Source organism: Bos grunniens, chromosome 7 (assembly GCF_055505025.1).
Source record: "Bos grunniens cultivar Pamir isolate PY7600 chromosome 7, Bosgru_T2T1.0, whole genome shotgun sequence".
NCBI lineage: Eukaryota > Metazoa > Chordata > Mammalia > Artiodactyla > Bovidae > Bos > Bos grunniens.
The window spans coordinates 75,614,203-75,636,066 of NC_141171.1; the positions used below are offsets into that span (position 1 = coordinate 75,614,203).

At 38.3% G+C, this 21,864-nt stretch overlaps 1 long non-coding RNA gene across 10 annotated transcripts in view; it reads left to right on the top strand.

Moving 5' to 3' along the window:
• LOC147369845 (uncharacterized) overlaps positions 1–21,864 on the top strand; it is a 460,342-nt gene that overhangs the window by 189,536 nt on the left and 248,942 nt on the right. The window contains exons 3-5 of one of the 10 annotated variants that reach the window (XR_015168593.1): positions 2,966–3,090; positions 4,366–4,474; positions 5,645–6,180. The exons of 8 other annotated variants lie outside the window; for them this stretch is intronic. This is a non-coding gene — a long non-coding RNA (uncharacterized LOC147369845). Of the gene's footprint in view, positions 1–185; positions 1,744–2,965; positions 3,091–4,365; positions 4,475–5,644; positions 6,181–21,864 lie in introns of those variants that run through there. One more of the 10 variants, XR_015168598.1, reaches the window with a different exon arrangement.

Genomic DNA, 21,864 nt, shown 5'->3' on the forward strand with positions numbered 1-21,864 from the left:
TGGAATGTCAAATTCCAACTTAATTTCCATCACTCCATTTTTAGTTTAAATATGAATACAAAGGGAAAAAAGTGATCCTTGATGTGATTTCTGGATTATATCAGGTACTTTTAATTATCTTAGTTTAAAATTCTCAGAAAATAAGGAGAATCAAGATTCTCATTAAAATCTCTGTTCTATGCCAGGAGCTGAGAGTAAAGGAGCCATCTCCCCTACTCCTGTCTTACTGATCAACCACCAAAATAGAAGGCTGACATCATCTGTGCGTCTGTTCATTTCATAATCAACGTCATCACCTTCATTGCAGTCCTAATTTGTATCTGTTAAGGGCTTTACTCTATAGCAAGCATCCTGCTAAGCACTTTGAATGTGTTATATGGTTATGTGCACACAGCAGCCTAGGAGGTTACAGATCCTGGGAAGAGATTGGCACTTAAACAGACATCCTCTGTAGGTTAGCTCGTGGGCCTGAGTTAATTAGTCAAGGATGCAGAGTCTTTGTGTAAGGGATGTGGATGCTGAGAGAAAGCAGGACCAGTTTCAGCATATCTTAGCATAATTTCTGTGTTCCAGAGTCCCTAAGAGGAGGTCACCCAGAACTACTGATAAGATTTTGACAGACCTGAGATCATTATTTTTGCTGTGCTGCAGTCAGTTTGCTTCACTATTCAGAAAACTGCAGAAGCTACGTTCCTGTTGAGGAGAATCTTTACAATGATGGGATACTCATGACTCTGAAACCAAACTTAGTAATACCAAATCTAAGTCCTCATTTGGAGGCAGAAAGTAGATTTATAGCTTCCTCCAGCTTTCTTGAACTACACTCATTTCCCTGAAGTCTAACTCAATTCTGGTAAAAATGTTTTTAAAAAAATTATTTATTTTTGGCTCTGCTGAGTCTTCATTGCTGCATGGGCTTTTCTCTAGTTGCCGCGAGCGGAGGCTCTGGTCTGTTTTCAGCAAATGAGCTTCTTATGGTGGTGGCTTCTCTTATTGCAGAGCACAGACTCTAGGACATTGGGCTTCAGTAGTTGCTGTAGGTGGGCTCAATAGTTGCGGCTCCTGGGTTCTGGAGCATAGGCTCAGTGGTTGTGACACACAGGCTTAGTTTTCCCATGGCATGTGGGATCTTCCCAGATCAGGGATGGGACCATGTCTCCTGCATTGGCAGGTGGATTCTTTACCAATGAGCCACCAGGGAAGCCCCAGGTTTAATAATCTTTTATCTAAGTGGTTCTGATACTCAGTTCATATGAGGACTATGAAAACACAGTCATAATATTTCTCACAGCTGAATATTATTATTATTCTCACTTTAAGATGAGGAAATTGAGACTCAGAGATTAGAGAACATGCACAAGGTTTTACAGATAGTAATGCCAGAGTTTTGGTTTTGAAACCAGCTTGAAGTCTTAACGATTCCACTGTTTTGTCTATGTTTTAAAGAAAATAATGCCTGGGCTTATCCTAGATTGTTTTGTGGAGTTAGTTGCATAGCTGGTGATATAACATTTGAAGAGGATGAAATAAGTTATACAAAATGTAAAATCCCCATATGAATTTGGATTTGCTATAAGTATAATCACTGCTCATGTATGAATAAAACAATAGACTATCAGAGAATCATTGCAATTTTTTCATCTTTTATTTAAAAAATGCTCTACTTTTGTCTGTTTTATCTTGGATAGTATGAGGTATTTGTATGAATAATAGGTGCTTTATGAAAGGAAATGACAGGGGCCTCATTATTTGGATGATTATATGTAGCAGATGTATATGTCCAAAATAGTTAAAAGCAAGGGCATAGACTTAGAAGCAAAAGGAAATGAAAGTGTAAGACATCTGCAGAAATTCCATAAAAGTGCCTGAGAAGTTCTTTCTTGCTTCCCCCCTTCCCACCCCCAATCTGTGCCTTGCCCAGTCTTCAAAGACTTCTTTGAGCACAAATCTTGACAAAGGCCTCTCTGACCATTTCAAATCTCAGTAGTATGGGACTTCTTGCATGAATTCACAATGAGATTATACCTGTATAATACAAATTATTTTCCATTTTCCATTACATTCCTCAACATTTATTGGATTCTAAGTTATTTAAGAAGAAAAACCTCCTAGTTCTTATGAAGAGTGTTAACGTGCATACTTTGATTTTTAAGATATACCCTACTTTTAGACATGTGATAATTTCTAAAACCACTGAAACTTAGAACCTAAAAAATGAGGCAAATATGTGTTTGTTCATGTGGAATTTAACTTTTAAAAATGTATCTATATCTTCTTCCTACAGAACTATTTTATTTATCAGAATTAGAGATGAATATATTTTAGGCCCTTGTAGTACCTAATTACTGGTACTGAATACTTGTACCCTTCTTTGGGTAGGGTAGTAGAGGAGACTGTGGACTCCAGTCCATGGGGTTGCAGAGTTGCATGTGACCAAAGTGACTTAGCACAGCACAGCAGCTTTATTAGGATATAATTTACATACTGTATAATTTGCCCATTGAAACTATATAATTCAATGGTATTTAGTATATTCAGAGTCGTGTAAGCATCACAAACACAACTTTAGAACATTTTTATCACCCTCCTAAAAGAAACCCCATTCCCTTTAGCTGTTAATTGCCAATCATCACACCTCTCCTCATCCCTTACTTTGTTTCTATAGATTTGCCCCTTCTGAGCATCTCATAGAACTGAATCAAATAATATGTGGTCTGTTGTAACTGTATTATTTCACTTAGCATAATCTTTCCAAGGTTAATGCATATTGAAGCATGTATCAAGATTTCATCTGTTTTTATTGCTAAATAATATTTCATCTCATAGGCGTACCACATTTTGTTGATCCACGAATACCACATATTATGCCACATATTAACCAATGTTTAGCTTGTTTTCATGTTTTTCCTCTTATTAATAATGCTGTATTTGTTTTTTATGGAGGTATATGCTTATTTCTTTTCAGCATAAACCTTGTAGTGAAATTGCGCTAATCGATTAAATAGTAATTCTGCATTTAACCTTTTGATGATTTGCCAAACTGATTTGCTAAGCAGTTGCACCATTGTACAGTCCCAGAAGCAATGTGTGGTGAGTCCAAGTTTTCTTAATCTTTATGAACTCCTATTGTTAACTGATTTTTTAATTTGAGCCGTAGTAGTGGGAGTGAAGTTTTGATTTACATTTCCCAAATAACTAATTCAATTGAGCATATTTTCCCAGGCTTGTTTTTTGTTTGTAATCTTCTTTGGAAAAATGCCTATTGAATCTTTTGCTCATTTTGAAATCGGGTTATTATTCTTTTTATAATTGAGTTGTAAGAGCTCTTTATATATTTTAGATACAAGTACCTTGTCAGATATATGATTTGCAAATGTTTTCCCTCATCATGTAGGTCATAATTTCACTTTCCTAATAGTGTTTTTTTAAGCACAAATGTTTTTAATTTTGATGAAGTTCAATTTATCTTTTTAAAATTTTGTTGCTCATGCTTAGTGTCATGCTCAAGAAACTGCTACCAAATCCAAAGCTGATTTCTGGATACTCATTTCTATTCCTCCAATCTATCTCTATATTTATCCTAGGCTGGTACCATGCTGTCTTGTTAACAGCTGCTTTATTGTAACTTTTAAAATCAGGAAGTATGAGTTCTCCAACTTTGTTTTTCCTTCTCAAGATGGTTTTGGCTATTTTGAGTCCTTTGATTTTCCAGGTAATTTCCAACAAGGATCAGCTTGTTGGTTTCTATAAAGAAACAGTTGAAATTCTGTAGAACTTTCAGTAAGTCTGTACAATTTGGAAGGTCTTGTCATCTTAACCATGTTAAACCTTCTCAGTCATGATTATGGGATGTCTTTCCATTCATCTAGAGCTTCTTTAATTTATTTCAACAACGTTTTATAGATTCCAAAGTGTGAATCTTACCCTTTTTTAAATTTTACCCTCTTGGGAGTTAGCACATACAGCTGCCAATCTCAATCCAGCCCAGGTCCATAAATGCCTTCATTCATGTGCACATTCATCTATTAATGATATTATGCCTACCTCTGTGGAAGGCACTGTTGAAGCAGATCTATTACTTGGGGAAGCTGACTTCTCAACAGAGAGGGGCTGTAGAATGTCCTGGGTGGCTGGCGAAAGACCTGTGCAAGATACTGGGAAGGAATAAAGGAGGTAGTCTGCATAAGGAAAAACATCACTTTTGAGCTGAATCTTAACAGCTAAATAAGAAGCTCTTATCATTTATCAGATTTTATGACATACCTGCGATATGCCAGGCAATATTACATATTAGTAAATGTGCGTGCATGCTAAATCGCTTCAGATCAGATCATGTACAATTCTTTGTGACCTCTTGGACTGTAGCCCTCCAGGCTCCTCTGTCCATGAGAATCTCCAGGCAAGAATACTGGATTGGGTTGCTGTGCCGTCTTCCAGATCTTCCTGACCTGCATCTCTCATGTCTCCTGCATTGGTAGGCATTACCCTTCTTTATTAAATTTATTTCTAAGCAGCACTTTTTTCTTGATGCTATTATTAAATGGAATTATTTCTTAATTTCATTTTTAGGTTGCTTATTGCTTAGAGTCTAGGAATATGATTTTTTTTTATTGATTTTGTATCTATAACCTTGCTGAACTCATTTAGTAGTTTTAATAGTAGATTCCTTAGAATTTTCTATGTGTAGGAGAAGGCAATGGCACCCCACTCCAGTACTCTTGCCTGGAAAATCCCTTGGACGGAGGAGCCTGGTAGGCTGCAGTCCATGGGGTCGCTAAGAGTCGGACACGACTGAGCGACTTACCTTTCACTTTTCACTTTCCTGCATTGGAGAAGGAAATGGCAGTCCACTCCAGTGTTCTTGCCTGGAGAATCCCAGGGACGGCAGAGCCTGGTGGGCTGCTGTCTATGGGGTCGCACAGAGTCGGACACGACGGAAGCGACTTAGCAGCAGCAGCAGGATCATGTTATCTGTGAACATAATTTTGTTTCTTCTTTTCCAATCTAGATGTCTTTTATTTTATCTTCTTGTCTTAATTCTTGACTAAAAGAGACGTAAAGCAAGTAAACAGTCTTATCTTGTTCCTGGTCTTTAGAGAAAATCATCCAGTCTTTCATAATTACTTTGCTGACAAAGATCCATGTAGTCAAAGCTATGGTTTTTCCAGTAGTCATGTATGATGTGAGATTTGGACCATAACAAAAGCTGAGCACCAAAGAATTGATGCCTTTGAATTGTGGTGTTGGAGAAAACTCTTGAGAGTCCCTTGGACAGCAAGGAGATCAAAACAATCAATTGTAAAGGAAATTAATCCTGACTATTCCTTGGAAGGACTGATGCTGAAGTTGAAACTCCAATAATTTGGCCACCTGATGTGAAGAACTGACTCACTAGAAAAGACCCATATACTGGGAAAGATTGAAGGCAGGATGAGAAGGGGATAATAGAGTAGGAGATGGTTGGATGGCATCACCCACTCAATGGCCATGAATTTGAATAAGCTCCAGGGGTTGGTGATGGACAGGGAAACCTGGCATGCTGCAGTCCATGGGGTTGCAAAGAGTTGGACATGACTGAGTGACTGAATTGAACTGATTCATAAGAGATGCTGATCTATGGTTTTCTTATCTTATGTCTTTTCAGTTCTTTAAATATTTTGTAGAATTCGCCACTGAAATCATCTATATTTGGGCTTTCCTTTGTGGGTGTATTTTTTACTTCCCTGGTGGCTCAAACGGTAAAGCGTCTGTCTACAATGCGGGAGACCTAGGTTCAAGCCCTGGGTTGGGAAGATCCCCTGGAGAAGGATATGGCAATCCACTCCAGTACTATTGCCTGGAAAATCCCATGGACAGAGGAGCCTGGTAGGCTACAGTCTAAGGGGTTACAAAGAGTCGGACATGACTGAGCGACTTCACTTTTGTGGGTGTATTTTTGATTACTCATTTAATCTTTGTATTTGTCATAATATGCTGATATTTCCTATTTCCTTTTATAGAGGTCATATTTTAGTTAGGTGTGCTTTGAATAAATTAAATTAATTCAATGAATAAATTAAATTAAAATTCATTGGTGAGTAATGTCTCAGAACCCATAAAATTTTGGCTTTTATGTATTTTACTTTATGTCAGTTTATGTTCTTGAAAATCGGATCTCTTTGCTGTAAATATGTCTGAAGTTTTCTGTTTTTTATTGTATCACAACTGGTTTTATCTCACAAATTACAAACAGTTTTCACCTTAAAATATCATTTAATCTCATTAATTATTTTTCCTTTTTACAAATGAAAACCAGCCGTCAGAAAGTTTATGTGACCAGATTTGGTCCTAAAACTAATTAATCTCATTGCTGCTAAGTCACTTCAGTCATGTCCGACTCTGTGCGACCCCAGAGACGGCAGCCCACCAGGCTCTCCTATCCCTGGGATTCTCCAGGCAAGAACACTGGAGTGGGTTGCCATTTCCTTTTCCAGTGCATGAAAATGAAAAGTGAAAGTGAAGTTGCTCAGTCGTGTCCGATTCTTAGCGACCCCATGGACTGCAGCCTACCAGGCTCCTCCATCCATGGGATTTTCCAGGCAAGAGTACTGGAGTGGGTTGCCATTGCCTTCTCCAATTAATCTCATTACTAAGATTTAAAAATAGGTCCTTTTATTTCACCTCCTATAATTTCTCCCTTTTCCCTGTATCTATATTTAATAAGTTGATTGCCAGTTTGGACTTAGCAATTTCCCGACTTATATTTAAATCTGTAATGGCACTTTAAAAATATTATGAGAAATGACTAAAGATACACTGATTTTTCTTCCAGTCTGTCTTATAGCTTCAAACATTGGAGTTTTGAAAACTCTGAGCTAGGGTGTTTCTCTTTTTGGCTTTGATAGAATAGCTTGTGTTCAACAAATGTACAAGTTAGAACAATCATAAAGGATAAATAAAAATACAAAAGACATAGAAAAGCACCCAAAGCATCAAGTACCTGGGTGTTAAAGATTCTTAAGGAAAGGGTAAGATAAACCTAACCTTCTGTCCCACTTTTCTTTAAAATTGTTCTCTGGTTCATAAGCAGGATGGGCAGAGAACTGTGGCTCAGAGCTTTTGACTGTTCCCCCAGGTTGAGTAGATGAAAGATGGAATTCAGGGTTATGAAGTCAATCAGGAGTGAAGAGGCCAAGGTTCTAGAGAGAAGGGAGCAACAAAAACCAGATGGGTTTGACATTCTGTGGTTCTTTCCAATTGAAGCATTTATTGATTCATATTCTGGGCAGGGCAGAAGGCTAAAAAGCCAAGCAGAAAGGAATGGAGGCTAAAAATCTAGGTGAAGTTTCTATTGGAATCCTGATTTTAGCAATACAAAAATTGGAGTTCATTTTTTGAACTCCAGTAGAATTGCTCATTATTGTGTTCAAGAAAATAGATAAGAATATGGAGAATTAATAAACATTACAATCAATAATAAAGAATCAAATAAAAGTTTGCTAACTGAACATTTATGGAGAATTTATAAACCCAGTACGGTTTAATAGCAAAAGTGAAAACTAATGTACTACAGACAGGTCAGTAGAACATAGTCACATAGAAGCCATTACGGAAAACATAAAAGAACATTTGAGATATATGGGCTGGTACAAAAAAAGTTAATCATATACGTAAAGTTCTAGAAGGAGAAGAGAGAACTGAATAAGGTAGAAACAAACTTTAAAGATACAATGGCCAAAATTTTTCCATAGCTGCTGAACTGCTTCCATGTATGGATTTAGGAAGTTTTCCTCTAAACTCCTCAGTTCAGAGGTTCAGTTCAGTCACTTAGTTGTGTCCGACTCTTTGCCACCCCATGAATCACAGTACGCCAGGCCTCCCTGTCCATCACCAACTCCCAGAGTTCACTCAGACTCACGTCCATCGAGTCAGTGATGCCATCCAGCCATCTTATCCTCTGTCATCCCCTTCTCCTCCTGCCCCCAATCCCTCCCAGCATCAGAGTCTTTTCCAGTGAGTCAACTCGTCGCATGAGATGGCCAAAGTACTGGATTTTCAGCTTTAGCATCGTTCCTTCCAAAGAACACCCAGGACTGATCTCCTTTAGAATGGACTGGTTGTCCTAGCAGTATAAATATACAAAGTAAAAAACAGGGAATTCCCTGGTTTTGAACAGAGTTCAATCCCAGGTTGGGGAACTAAAATCCTGCAAACCACATTGGTGGATCAGATGGTAAAGAATCCTCTTGCAATGCAGGAAACCTAGGTTAAATTCCTGTGTTAGGAAGATGTCCTGGAGAAGGGAATGACTGTCCACTCCAGTATTCTTGCCTGGAGAATTCCATGGAAAGAGGAGCCTGGTGAGCTACAGACCATGGGGCTGTAGAGTTAGATACCACTGAGTGACTAACACTTTTACTTTCAAGCCACATGGTACAACAAAGGCAGACAATCCCCTCCACCCCCCCCCCCCAAAAAAAAACCCATGCATGCACACGTCTAGGTTCATGATGCTCTAACCAAAGATAAAGGGAATATCTTAAAAAAATTAGTATATGTATAAAACTGTAAAAACTCCATACAAAAACTACTAGAACTGATAAATGAATTCAACAAGGTAGCAGGATATAAGATGAACATACAGAAATCAGTTGCATTTATATTCACTAATAATGAGATATCAGAAAGGGAATGTAAACAACAATCCCCTTTAAAATAACATTAAAAAATACTTTGGAATAAATCTCACCAAGGAGGTCAAAGACTTACATGCTAAGAACAACAAAACATTAATAAAGGAAACTGAAGATTATTCAAAGAAATTGAAAGATATCCCATGGTCTGGATTGGAAGAATTAATATTGTTAAAATGGCCATACTCCCTAAAGTGATGTACAGATTTAATGCAATTTTTATCAGATTACCCATGACATTTTTTCAGAACTAGAACAAGTAATCCTAAAATATGTATGGAACCATAAAAGACCCAACATGGCCAAAGCAATTCTGAGGAAAAAGAACAAAGAAGGAGGCATAACCTTTCTAGACTTCAGATAGTATTACAAAGCTGTGGTAATCAAACACAGCATGGTATTGGCACAAATACAGATGTATGGATCAATGGAACACAATAGAGTCCAGAAATAAACCCACACTTCTATTGATTAATCTTTGACACAGGAGGTAAGATTACATGATGGAGAAAAGATAGTCCCTTTAGGAAGTTGTGTCTTAGGATAATCTATAAAAAATAATAAAAATAACTGAAAAGCTAATGGCGGGGGAAAATGGAGCAAAATGTGCCTGGTTACTTCAAAAGACTCTAAGAAAGGGAAAAAAGAATAGACTGTGTCATTAGAAAAAAAGGATAAGATAGTAGATAAACTCAAGCATATGAATAATTGCATTAATTGTAAGTGGACTAAATCACCTAAGTAAATCAAGATAAAAAACAATTTATATTGTATTCAGTTTAGTTCAGTCGCTCTTTGCAACCCCATGAACCGCAGCATGCCAGGCCTCCCTGTCCATCACCAACTCCTGGAGTCCACCCAAACCCATGTCCATTGAGTCAGTGATGCCATCGAACCATCTCATCCTCTGTTGTCCCCTTCTCCCCCTGCCTTCAATCTTTCCAAGCATCAGGGTCTTTTCTAATGAGTCAGTTCTTTGCATCAGGTGGCCAAAGTATTGGAGCTTCAGTTTCAGCATCAGTCCTTCCAATGAATATTTGGGACTGATTTCCTTTACAATTGACTGTTTGATCTCCTTGCTGGCCAAAGGACTCTCAAGAGTCTTCTCTGACACCACAGTTCAAACAATCAATTTTTCGGCGCTCAGCTTTCTTTATAGTCCAACTCTCACATCCATACATGACTACTGGAAAAACCATAGCTTTGACTAGATGGATCTTTGTTGGCAAAGAGATATTTCTGCTTTTTAATATGCTGTCTAGGTTTGTCATAGACAAACTCCTTGCTTCTTCCAAGGAGCAAATATCTTTTAATTTCATGGCTACAGTCACCATCTGCACTGATTGTGGAGCCCTCCAAAATAAAGTCTGTCCCTGTTTCCATTGTTTCCTCATCTATTTGCCGTGACGTGATGGGTCCGGATTCCATGATTTTTGTTTTTTGAATGTTGAGTTTTAAGCCAGCCTTTTCATTCTCTTCATTCACTTTCATCAAGAGGCTCTTTAGGGAGGGAGGAGGGAGGAGGGTTCAGGATGGGGAGCATGGGTATACCTGTGGCGGATTCATTTCAATATTGGGCAAAACTAATACAATATTGTAAAGTTTAAAAATAAAATAAAATTAAAAAAAAAAAAAGAAAGTTAAAGAAAAAAAAAAAAAAGAGGCTCTTTAGTTCCTCTTTCTGGAATAAGGGTGGTATCATCTGCGTATCTGAGATTATTGATACTTCTCCCAGCAATCTTGATTCCAGCTTGTGCTTCATGCAGCCAGCATTTTGCATGATGTATTCTGCATATAAGTTAATAAGCAGGGTGACAGTATACAGCCTTGACGTACTCCTTTCCAGATTTGGAACCAGTCCGTTGTTCCATGTCCGGTTCTAACTGTTGCTTCTTGACCTGCACACAGATTTCTCAAGGAGGCAGGTCAGGTGGTCTGATATTCCCATCTCTTTCAGAATTTTCCACAGTTTATTGTGATCCACACAGTCAAAGGCTTTGGCATAGTCAATAAAGCAGAAATGGATGTTTTTCTGGAACTCTCTTGCTTTTTCTGTGATCCAGTAGATGTTGGCAATTTGATCTCTGGTTCCTCTGCCTTTTCTAAATCCAGCTTGAACATCTGGAAGTTCACAGTTCACTTACCATTGAAGCCTGGCTTGAAGAATTTTGAGCTTTACTTTGCTTGCATGTGAGATGAGTGCAACTGTATGGTAATTTGAGTATTCTTTGACATTGCCTTTCTTTGGGATTGGAATGAAAACTGACCTTTTCCAGTCCTGTGGCCACTGCTGAGTTTTCCAAATTTGCTGGCATGTTGAGTGCAGCATCATCTTTTAGGATTTGAAATAACTCAATTGGAATTCTATCACCTCCATTAGCTTTGTTTGTAGTGAGGCTTCCTAAGGCCCACTTGACTTCACACTCCAGGTTGTCTGGCTCTAGATGAGTGATCACACCATCGTGGTTATCTGGGTCATTAAGATATTTTCTGTATAGTTCTTCTGTGAATTCTTGCCACCTTTTCTTAATATCTCCTGCTTCTGTTAGGTCCATACCGTTTCTGTCCTTTCTTGTGCCCATCTTTGCATGAAATGTTCCCTTGATATCACTAATTTTCTTGAAGAGGTCTCCAGTCTCTCCCATTCTATTGTTTTCCTCTATTTCTTTGCACTGATCATTGAGGAACACTTTCTTATCTCTCCTTGCTATTCTTTGGAACTCTGCATTCAGATGGTTATTTTTTTTTTTCCTACTCTCCTTTGCCTTTAGTTTTAGTGTTGTGCATACAGGGATAGATGCAAAATAGACTCAGAAATAGACCCACACATATAGGAATGATTGATTTATGAAAAAGATACCACAGCAGTGCACTGCAGATCGGGGCAAGAGTGATATTTCCAATAAAACATGCTGGATCAATAGTATATCCAATGGAAATAAATTACTCTAATCCTACGGCACCATATAGAAAACTAACTTTGTATTGTTCACTCAGTTTGAAAGGTAAAATGGTAGACTTGCTAGAAGGTAGCAGAGTTCACTCTGTGAACTTAAGAGAGGCAGAGATTTCTTAAAACATAAAAAGCACTAAGCTTATAGGAAAAAAATATAGGTGGATTAAATTTTTTTCAGTTCAGTCACTCAGTCATGTCCAACTCTTTGTGACCCCATGAACCACAGCACGCCAGGTCTCCCTGTCCATCACCAACTCCTGGAGTTTACCCAAACCCATGTCCATCGAGTCAGTGATGCCATCCAACCATTTCATCCTCTGTTGTCCCCTTCTCCTCCTGCCCTTAATCTTTCCCAGAATCAAGATCTTTCAAATGAGTCAACTCTTCGCATCGGGTGGCCAAAGTACTGGACTTTCAGCTTTAGCATCATTCCCTCCAAAGAAATCCCAGGGCTGATCTCCTTTAGAATGGACTGGTTGGATCTCCTTGCAGTCCAAGGGACTCTAAAGAGTCTTCTCTAACAGCACAGTTCAAAAGCATCAATTCTTTGGTGCTCAGCTTTCTTTATAGTCCAACTCATGTTCATACATGACCACAGGAAAAACCATAGCCTTGACTAGTTGGACCTTTGTTGACAAAGTAATGTCTCTGCTTTCCAATATGCTGTCTAGGTTGGTCATAACTTTCCTTCCAAGGAGTAAGAGTCTTTTAGTTTCATGGCTCAATCACCATCTGCAGTGATTTTGGAGCCCCCTTAAATAAAGTCTGACACTGTTTCCACTGTTTCCCCATCTATTTGCCATGAAGTGATGGGACCGGATGCCATGATCTTCGTTTTCTGTATGTTGAGCTTTAAGCCAACTTTTTCATTCTCCTCTTTCACTTTCATCAAGAGGTTCTTTAGTTCTTCTTCACTTTCTGCCATAAGGGTGGTGTCATCTGCATATCTCAGGTTATTGATATTTCTCCCGGCAATCTTGATTCCAGCTTGTGCTTCTTCCAGCCCAGCTTTTCTCATGATGTACTCTGCATAGAAGTTATATAAGCAGGGTGACAATATACAGCCTTGATGTACTCCTTTTCCTATTTGGAACCAGTCTGTTGTTCCATGTCCAGTTCTAACTGTTGCCTCCTGACCTGCATACAGCCTTTTCAAGAGGCAGGTCAGGTGGTCTGGTATTCCCGTCTCTTTCAGAATTTTCCAGTTTATTGTGATGCACACAGTCAAAGGCTTTGGCATAGTCAATAAAGCAGAAATAGATGTTTCTTCTGGAACTCTCTTGCTTTTTCTATGATCCATCGGATGCTTTACATGAAATTAGAAAGATGCTTGCTCCTTGGAGTAAAAGCTATGACAATCCTAGACAGCATATTAAAAAGCAGAGACATCACTTTGCTGACAAAGGTCCATATAGTCAAACCTATGGTTTTTCCAGTAGTCACGCACGGATGTGAGAGCTGGACCATAATGAAGGTTGAGCACCGAAGCATTGATGCTTTTGAATTATTGTGCTAGAGAAGACTCTTGAGAATCCCCTGGACTGCAAGGAAATCAAACCAGTCAATCCTAAAGGAAATCAACCTTCAATAATCATTGGAAGAAATGATGCTGATTTGAAGCTCCAGTACTTGGCCACCTGATCTGAAGAGCTGGCTCATTGGAAAAGACTCTGATGATGGAAAAGACTGAGAGCAGGAGGAGAAGGGGCAACACATGATGAGATGGTTTGATGGCTTCATCCACTCAATAGACGTGAGTTTGAGCAAACTCCAGGAGATAATGAAGGACAGGGAAGCCTGGCCTGCTGCAGTCCATTGGACCATATACAGTTGGACATGACTGAGCAACAGAACAACAACAATAAGAACCTTTTAAAGACCAAAGAGGTGAAGAAGCAAGCCACAGGACAGAATTTATTTGTAAGAAATCTCATAAGAGCTTTATATCTAGGATAATTTTTTTTTAAAGGATGAATCAAATATTGGTGAAATGACTTCAAGAGATATTTCACAAATGACCACTAAATACGGAAATGTGCTCAATTTTATTAGTCATTCAGGGAAGTACAAAAGTCACTACACATCTACGAGATTGCTAAAGTGAAGAAGACTGAGCATCCAGTACTGTCAAGGGTGGAGAGCAGCTGAAACCCTCATGCATTGCTGGTGGATATGGTTATTTTGGAAAACTGTGACCAACTGCAGAAATACATCTGATCCTATCAGAAATGCATATGATGCTCACAAAAAAACTTATATAAAATATGTACATAGAAGCACTATAGCAATCCTCCTCCTTTTCTGTAGGGGATATGTTCTAAGACTCTAAGTGGGTCTTTGAAACCATGGATAATACCACCCTATAAATCAAGGGTCCCCAGCCTCCTGGATCTAATGCTTGATGATCTGAGATGGAGGTGATATAATAATAATAATAGAAATAAAGTGCTCAGTAAGGGTAATGCTTTTGAATCATCCTGAAACCAGCCCCCACCCCACTTCGTGGAAAAATTGTCTTCCATGAAACCAGTCCCTGGTGACAAAAAGATTGGGGACTATTGCTCCGTATATACTGTTTTTTCCTTACATACATATTTATGATAAAGTTTCATTTATAAATTAGGCACAGTAAGAGATTAACAACATTAATAATAAAATAGAACAATTTAAACCATGCCTTATAATAAAATTTAAGTGAATGTAGTGCCTCTGTCTCAAAATAGCTTCTACAAATTTAACGCCTTTCCATCTTAACTAAACAATTACCATGCACGGCGGCCATGGCTTTTGCAGCCGAGGTGAAACAGCAAAGCCAGCACCAGTTTCTTTCTCCTTCTGGACAGTTTCCCTGATACTAGATTCATTTCTACAATAGATCATTTTTTCTTTCCTTACTGAGAATTTTCACCTTTTCACTTAAAGAAAGCACTTTAGAACTTCTGTTTGGCGGGTTCAAATTGCCAGCATCTCTGCTGTTTGCTATAGGGCGATTAGTAAGTAAAATAAAGGTAACTTGAACACAAGCACTGTGATACCCTGACAGTTGATCTGATATCTGAGAAGAGATGGCTACTAAGTGACTAATGGGTTGGATACACTGGACAAAGGGATGATTCATGTCCTAGGCATGATGGCATGGTCTGATGAGAGATTTTATCGTGTTACTCAGAATGGCACACAGTTTAAAACAGATGAATTATTTCTGGAATTTTTTGTATCATATTTTCAAATGGAGGTTGATCCTGGGTAACTGAACCCATGGAAAGTGAAACTGGATAAAGGGTTCTACTGGATTTGTAGTCACCCCTAACTAAAAATAGCAAAATGGAGAAATTTGTGTATAAGTTATAAAATACAGTTATGTATAGCAATGGCAAAAAGCAAAGTACCCCTTCATGCAGCAGAATGGATGTATCTCAAATAGAATGTTGTGTGAATGAAGCCAGATACAAAATAGTAAACCTTATGTGAGTCTGTTTGTATATATTTCAATAAGATGTAAACTGATCTGTGTTGCTGGAATTAATGCAGTGGTTATGTTGGGGGAGGAAATACCTTGGGACAAAACACAGGGAGGTTTCTGGGATATGAGTAGTTTTTTGTTTCTTGAACTGGGAGATGTTTACATGAGTTCACTTAAAAAAAATTCTTAGGCTATACATTTATGATTTGTTCACTTTTTCTGTATCTGTTATGTGTTCATAAACATTTAAAAGTCATAAAGGTTTTTTTAAAAACTCTTGGAGGAAGCTAAAGGAAAAATCTTTATTAAGAATCAAACTTCCTAAATGGTCTAAGCTGTGATGAGGCTTCTACTTAACAGATGCATTGGTTCAGTGGCCAGTCCATTCCATGTGGAATCCCATTATCATGCGGCCTTTCTGAACCTACCTTGATGACCTTTGCTCAGGTGACTTAATCTTCTTAAGAAGCAGTTTCTTTAAGTATAGATTTTACTTCCATATTTCAAGCAACTGTGCTGAACAAAAGAGATGGATTAATTGATGCTTTAAAATCCTATAAAAATGCTAAATCCCAGCAAATGAAATTTACATCTGAAACAATCAATTTTCACAAGCGAACGTATAAGCTCAGGAAGAAACAGCCTGGCAAATTCATCTGGTGTTCTGTATAAATACAATTTTAAACTACCTCCAGTTTTTTCATGCTATGCCATCTGCCGAATGGCTCTTGGAATGGAATTTTAATCTCTAATTGCAAATGCAAGGATTAAAAAGGTTACATTCAAAATGTGCTGAGAGACCAACTAACAATTTGGAAAGAAAAAAAAAAGTCTCTATCTGCAGGTTTTTCTGGCATAGATCTTTTCTGGAAATGATAACCAGGCAGCAGGTCTTTCACAGTCAGAAGTGGAAAAGGAAAATGACCTGCTCCAATCAGGTCTGAACTGTCTGGACCTTGTATAAACTCCAGCTGGTTTTGACTATGGAATCAGGGCAAGAATAGCTAACTTTACTCTTTTGATTTTCTTAGAAGTGAGAGTATTACGTTAGCTGTTATTTAAACAGTTAAAACCAAGAAAAGAGAATATACCATACTCTTTGCTTTGGGGTACCTGGTATAGACTCACTGAAATGAAGACATAGAGAAAAAGAATGCCACAGTGGAAATGGTAGATTCTGCACAGAAAAAACCCAGAAAATTCTACAAACGAACGTACTGGTGCTTCTAAATTGCATACAAATCTATTGAAATGTTTCCAACTTTTACTTTTTATATGTTTAATATATAGATATCCATTCTCCTCCCTTCTGAACTCTCTCTCTTACTATCTCTTCATCAGTCCTCTTTTCCTGTGTACAGTAATGTATTAAAATATGCATGCCATACTTCTGTTCTCCTACATGCCCTTGTATATATGGTGTGTCTTCTGTGGATTGCCCTTTGGACAACCAAGTCAGGTCCTTTTCTATAATGACAAAGTGGAGGGTCATTGTGGAATAAGATTCTGTATACTTTTGAACTCTATTCTAAAACCTTGTACTTGATTTTATTGTCCTTCAGTTGTTCTATGTGGGTATATTTTGTCTACTTAACTCCAGATTAAAGACCATGACTTCTGGTTTTATGTTCCCTAGTGAAAGAGAGATTATAGGGGACTTATAAAAGCCTTTAAAAAACAGTAAAAGGGCTATTTAAGTGTTATAATGCATAAAATTTTTGTAATATGAAAGATTATTTTTGTAATACATTGTAATTGCCCATGTTTTATGATTTTCATAGATGAGGTACACATATACACACACACACACATACATACATATATATGTGTATGTATGCAAAGTGTCACCCTATAATGAATTATTCATAATGTATGGGGATAGTCCCTGACCTCTATTTTCCTCTCTCCTGTCCTTCCTTCCTTCCTAAAATGACCTAGAAAACCCAGTGAAGTTAACATTAGATAGTTTAAAACAGCTGAAATGGAAAAGTATTGGAAAAAACCTCAGTCTAGGGCCTCTATGGTGAATCAAAAGTACTCTTGCCTCTGAATATTGGTGGTGGTGTTGCTGTTGTGTAGAAAAGATGAAGATGGAATGCTGTGTCCTCCGTAATCTGAGCGTTAATGTACCCATCTGTAAGAGTTGAATCTAGCTGAGGAATATGACTTCACTTGATATGTAAACATTACTTAATATTAAATGAAGAATCTCTCCAGAAAGTCTAATTTGAAGCAAAGAGTACAGTGTGAAAAAGTAGTTGTGAACTCAAATAGTAATATGGTGCAGTACTTTACATGGTTTTGTTTAAAAGACACAAACCTCCCAAATTCTTAATCCTCACTCCCCCAAACCTATAAATCTCTCTGCCTCCCAATCTGTCATGGTTTATTTGTGAAGAAGAACTAAAAAACTTAAAATAGCCTTTCGAACTCTACCATCTCCGATCAAGCTGGATGTTGATAGAGATGCCACTGAACCTTAGGAACAGCCCTTGCTTTCCAAAGCAGCATCAGTTCCACCTAACACCACAAATTCTAATGATCTCCTGAGTATCTGCTTTGGCAAGAGAGACTTCTTTATCCCTGAGCTCATCAACTTTCATCTTCTCTGCCTCTGACTAGGTTCTCTGTTCTGTGATTCATTCTTCTAGCATTTCCTCAGTTAGACCCATCACAGGGGTATGTGTAGATCTTTTCTAGATCTGTATTTTTGGAGAGGAGGGCAGGTAGGACCACATCTCCTTGTACAACAAAAAGGAAGATCACCATTTTTTTTTTTTTTGCAGGTGAATAAATTCCCCAGTTTGATGTAGCACTCAGTTAACAAAATAACCATTGCTTCCTAAAATATCTTTTGAACATTTTATGTTAAATAATTACTCATGGTTCTTATTAAAGAACAGTAAGGCAGACTTTATTAAGAACTATCAGGAAAGGTATAGGGACTACCATAGCGGGGTTTTGTAGTAGAGGGGAGAGACTGAACTTGGTGCAGTGGGATTTGCCGGAAGGGGAGAGACTGGGCTGCATTCTGAATACAAGGGAAAATGGGAATTTACAGCCAGGAAGCAGAGTGGGAAGCTACTAAGAGAAAACATCAGGGAAAAGGAGGAATTCTGGCTAAGCTGATTTAATACGATTCTTGCTAAAGGCAAGCCAGGGTGGTCACATGTCACCTGGTAAATAGTAGGGATGAGAAAAATGATCAATATTAAGTATGAAGGAATGTGGCTAATCTGACTTGACAGGAATCTTGCAAAATTGCCTCTTGAAGACAGTTCTGGGGCCAGGACCTAGACAAAAAGGGCTCAAAAGAACCTGACTAGAGTTTGGTCAAGGAGCCTGTCACTTACCATCTTAACCCTGGAGCAGATAAACTTGAATATAAGCTGAAGTAGAGGATGGTTGGTGAGGTGTAGACTGGCAGATTTCAGAATTCTGCACCTCTTTTTGTCCCTGGCAGTCACTTCTGTGTATGAACAGACATTTTCTGTTTTCCTCAATGAGCCTGCATGAAACCGTGAAAGGTTTCATGCCTAAATCTATAAAAACTCCTGACTCTCACAAGCCTGTAATATGTCTAAGGTGTATTGCAGCTAAGAGCATTTCTTATTCTGTAATGATTTTATTTTATTTTTAAACTTTAAAATATTGTATTGGTTTTGCCAAATATCGAAATGAATCCGCCACAGGTATACATGTCTTCCCCATCCTGAACCCTCCTCCCTCCTCTGTAATGATTTTAAAGTGCTAACAATAATCACTGAATTACCCCTAGATATCTAATATGAACAAGTAAATTCTTTTGTAGCTTCCCTGGTAGGCTTCCCTGGTGATTCAGACAGTAAGGAGTCCACCTGTGATGCGGGATACCTGGTTCAGTCCCTGGGTTGGGAAGATCCCCCGGAGGAAGAAATGGCAACCCACTCCAGTATTCTTGCCTGGGAAATCCCATGGATAGAGAAGCCTGGTGGGCTACAGTTCATGGGGTTGCAGAAGAGTTGGATATGCCTTAGTGACTAAACAACAACAATATTAACTTTATTATTTGTTTGTTTTTTAACCAAAAACTGCTGTTCATCACGGGAGTTCTCAGGACAGTCAAATGACATATTTTGCAAGGGAGACACTAGAAGTATTCTATGGAGCAATTCTGTTGGGTAGTACTCATCTTCCTCCAAAGAAATCACAGTGCTTATTTATTACTAGCACTTACTATTGAGCGCTAAGGCCAAAGCAAAACAAAAACAGTCCTCCTTCCCCAAAGCAAAATAACACAAAACAAACACGAAGCTCAGTGGCAGAGGCACTGTTAAAATTATTGTTTGTCTTTAAAAAGAAATGGCTACATCATCTTAGGATGTTATCAAGTGAATACACACAGACTTTTATTACCAATATGTTTCCTCTTTATCCAGATCGAATCACTCTTGTTAAAGATCTGACCTAACTATTGTATGCCTGGGGTGACATTGGAATGGAATATACTGTCAAAGCCAGCTGTCAGCACAGACAGATGGCTGTAAAATGGGAGAAATAACAAATATTCTCAGTGCCTATTGAACTCTTTGGAAGAATTGACTGGGTTGCATCATCTTACACCCACCTAAGTGAACAGGCTTTGTAAAAGCCACGTGCTTCTGGCTTTCATCAGTCTGAGCGCCAGAGCAAGAGGAGCCAGGTTGCTGAGAGAAAGGCTTCAAAATGATGGAGCATATGTGGGAACGCGAGGAAAAGCCTTGAACTAGCTGTGTCAGGCAGAGGTGGTGGGAAGATGAGTGGTGGAATCTCAAGCAACAGATTGTTGAAAGGCTATGATTCAAAGGCTGTTTTCCAAGGGCTTTCATCATTCTTAATGGGTGACTGAAATGTGTAAAGGAATTTATGTGGTTCGTACAAGACTGAATATCAAGATTAGTGGAGAATAGTTTTATACACAGTGAGTTTTCAGAGCAGCTACACCAGTGTGAACTGCCAGCTACTGAACCATCTGTTCTTTGCGTATGAATAGTATCTGTATCTTTGTCAAATTCCTACTATATTTTCTTCACGGATACAATGATAAAAGTGCACCTGTCCAGATATGTATGCACACACACATATACACACATTCCTAAATAGCTGAAAGTCTTCATAACTTTGGTACAGAGTGGTGGTAGTGAATTTACTACCTTCTGAATTCTTAATTGTTGTTTCTGTGAAACGTGTTTCAAATAAGAGTCAGAAGTTCTTCCTAAGCCTCTTCATTGAAAAGTCTCTGGAAAGCTTTAGAGCGTTGGTTGGCTTCAGTGTCCTAGCGTTGTATTTGGTTGTATAGTTTTCTCCTTCATAGGAGGAAATGTTTCCACTATCAGAATGGCTGTCAGATGCCTCCCAGCTAATTACTAGGAATCAGGAGAAATGTATCTAAACTTAATCTGAGTTTCCTAGTATCCTTACTGATAGATATCAAAAAACCTAGGATGAATGCCTGCATCTTTGATTGTGTAAATACATGCACTTTTTGATTTTCCTAAAGCACACTTTACAAAAGGTGACACATCTCTTCCCTGGCACTTCAACAGTTTTGACAGATCCTTTTGAGAGCTACTGTTTTATGAAGATCATTTGGAGGAGCAAGCCTAGTTTGACAATGGGACATATATCTGAAACATAACCTAAGACTGGCAGAGTACTTTGGTTGGTGGCTGGGAGTGAGGAGAACCAGCTCTGAGGATATTCACGGAAGGAAATGACTTCTTTCTTGCATATGGAGAACAATATTTCAAAGTTCCCTTTCATTCACCAAACTGTATTGAATACCTCTTACAGTGTTAGACACTAGGGTAGACATTAGGATAAAAGTTGACTACAATGCTATATTGCCCTCAAGTCACTCTTGGAAATGGCTGTTTCATGTTTTCTTTCTTGTTCTGAAAAATATGTGGAGGGGATTAGCCGAACAGGAGCAAGAGTGCAATTGAAGAAGAAAGAACTCTGAAGGGTTTTGGTTTTCATTGCTTCATCTTGTATATAGGCGTCTGGGAAACATACACATTCAATCACACAATGATTGGTGGGGTTGCCAACTGTTCTTGTTTGCGCAGAGCTAAGGGTCCCTGGACTGAAAGATTTTTAGTGCTAAAACTGGGTAAGTCATAGACAAACCTTAGCAATTCCAAGGTTTTCAGAGAAAGGGATATCTTGAACTGCTAAAGTCTTTAAATGTCTTATTTTTAAAGGGAATACACAGTTGATATATAGTCATTTCCATTGGCAGAATGTCTATAAGACTGGGAGAATGTATGCAGTATAACATTTATTTTTAATAATATAGCTAAGTATAAGTCTAGTGGTCAGTGGGGAGTCCTTGTGGACAATTCTGGATGTGATAGTGTAGTAGAGTGAAAAGCAAGACATGGAAGAAAGAGTTCCAAGGATTACTATCTCTTTTAGAGTTTTCCAAATTGGTCCTGTTGTAATCATTTATAAATGTAAATTTCTGGGCCCACTCCCCAAATTAATCAATCAGGTTTCTTGGGAGCAAAGTTCAAATATCCCTAGTTTTCATAAATAGTACTTGCTTAACTTGAAGGATGGCTGTTTTACCCTTCTTGTTTTGTTGTGTTTAAATGTCATGCAGTTCAACTCTAGGGTTGTTGTTCTTAATCCTCTCTGTGTCCTTAGGTTCTTAGGGCACTTTTGAATAATACTAGCTTTTGGGACGAGACAGGCTTTGAAAACTCAATACACTAAATGATAACTGTGGAAGATAAATCAGTTACTTCTTTTTT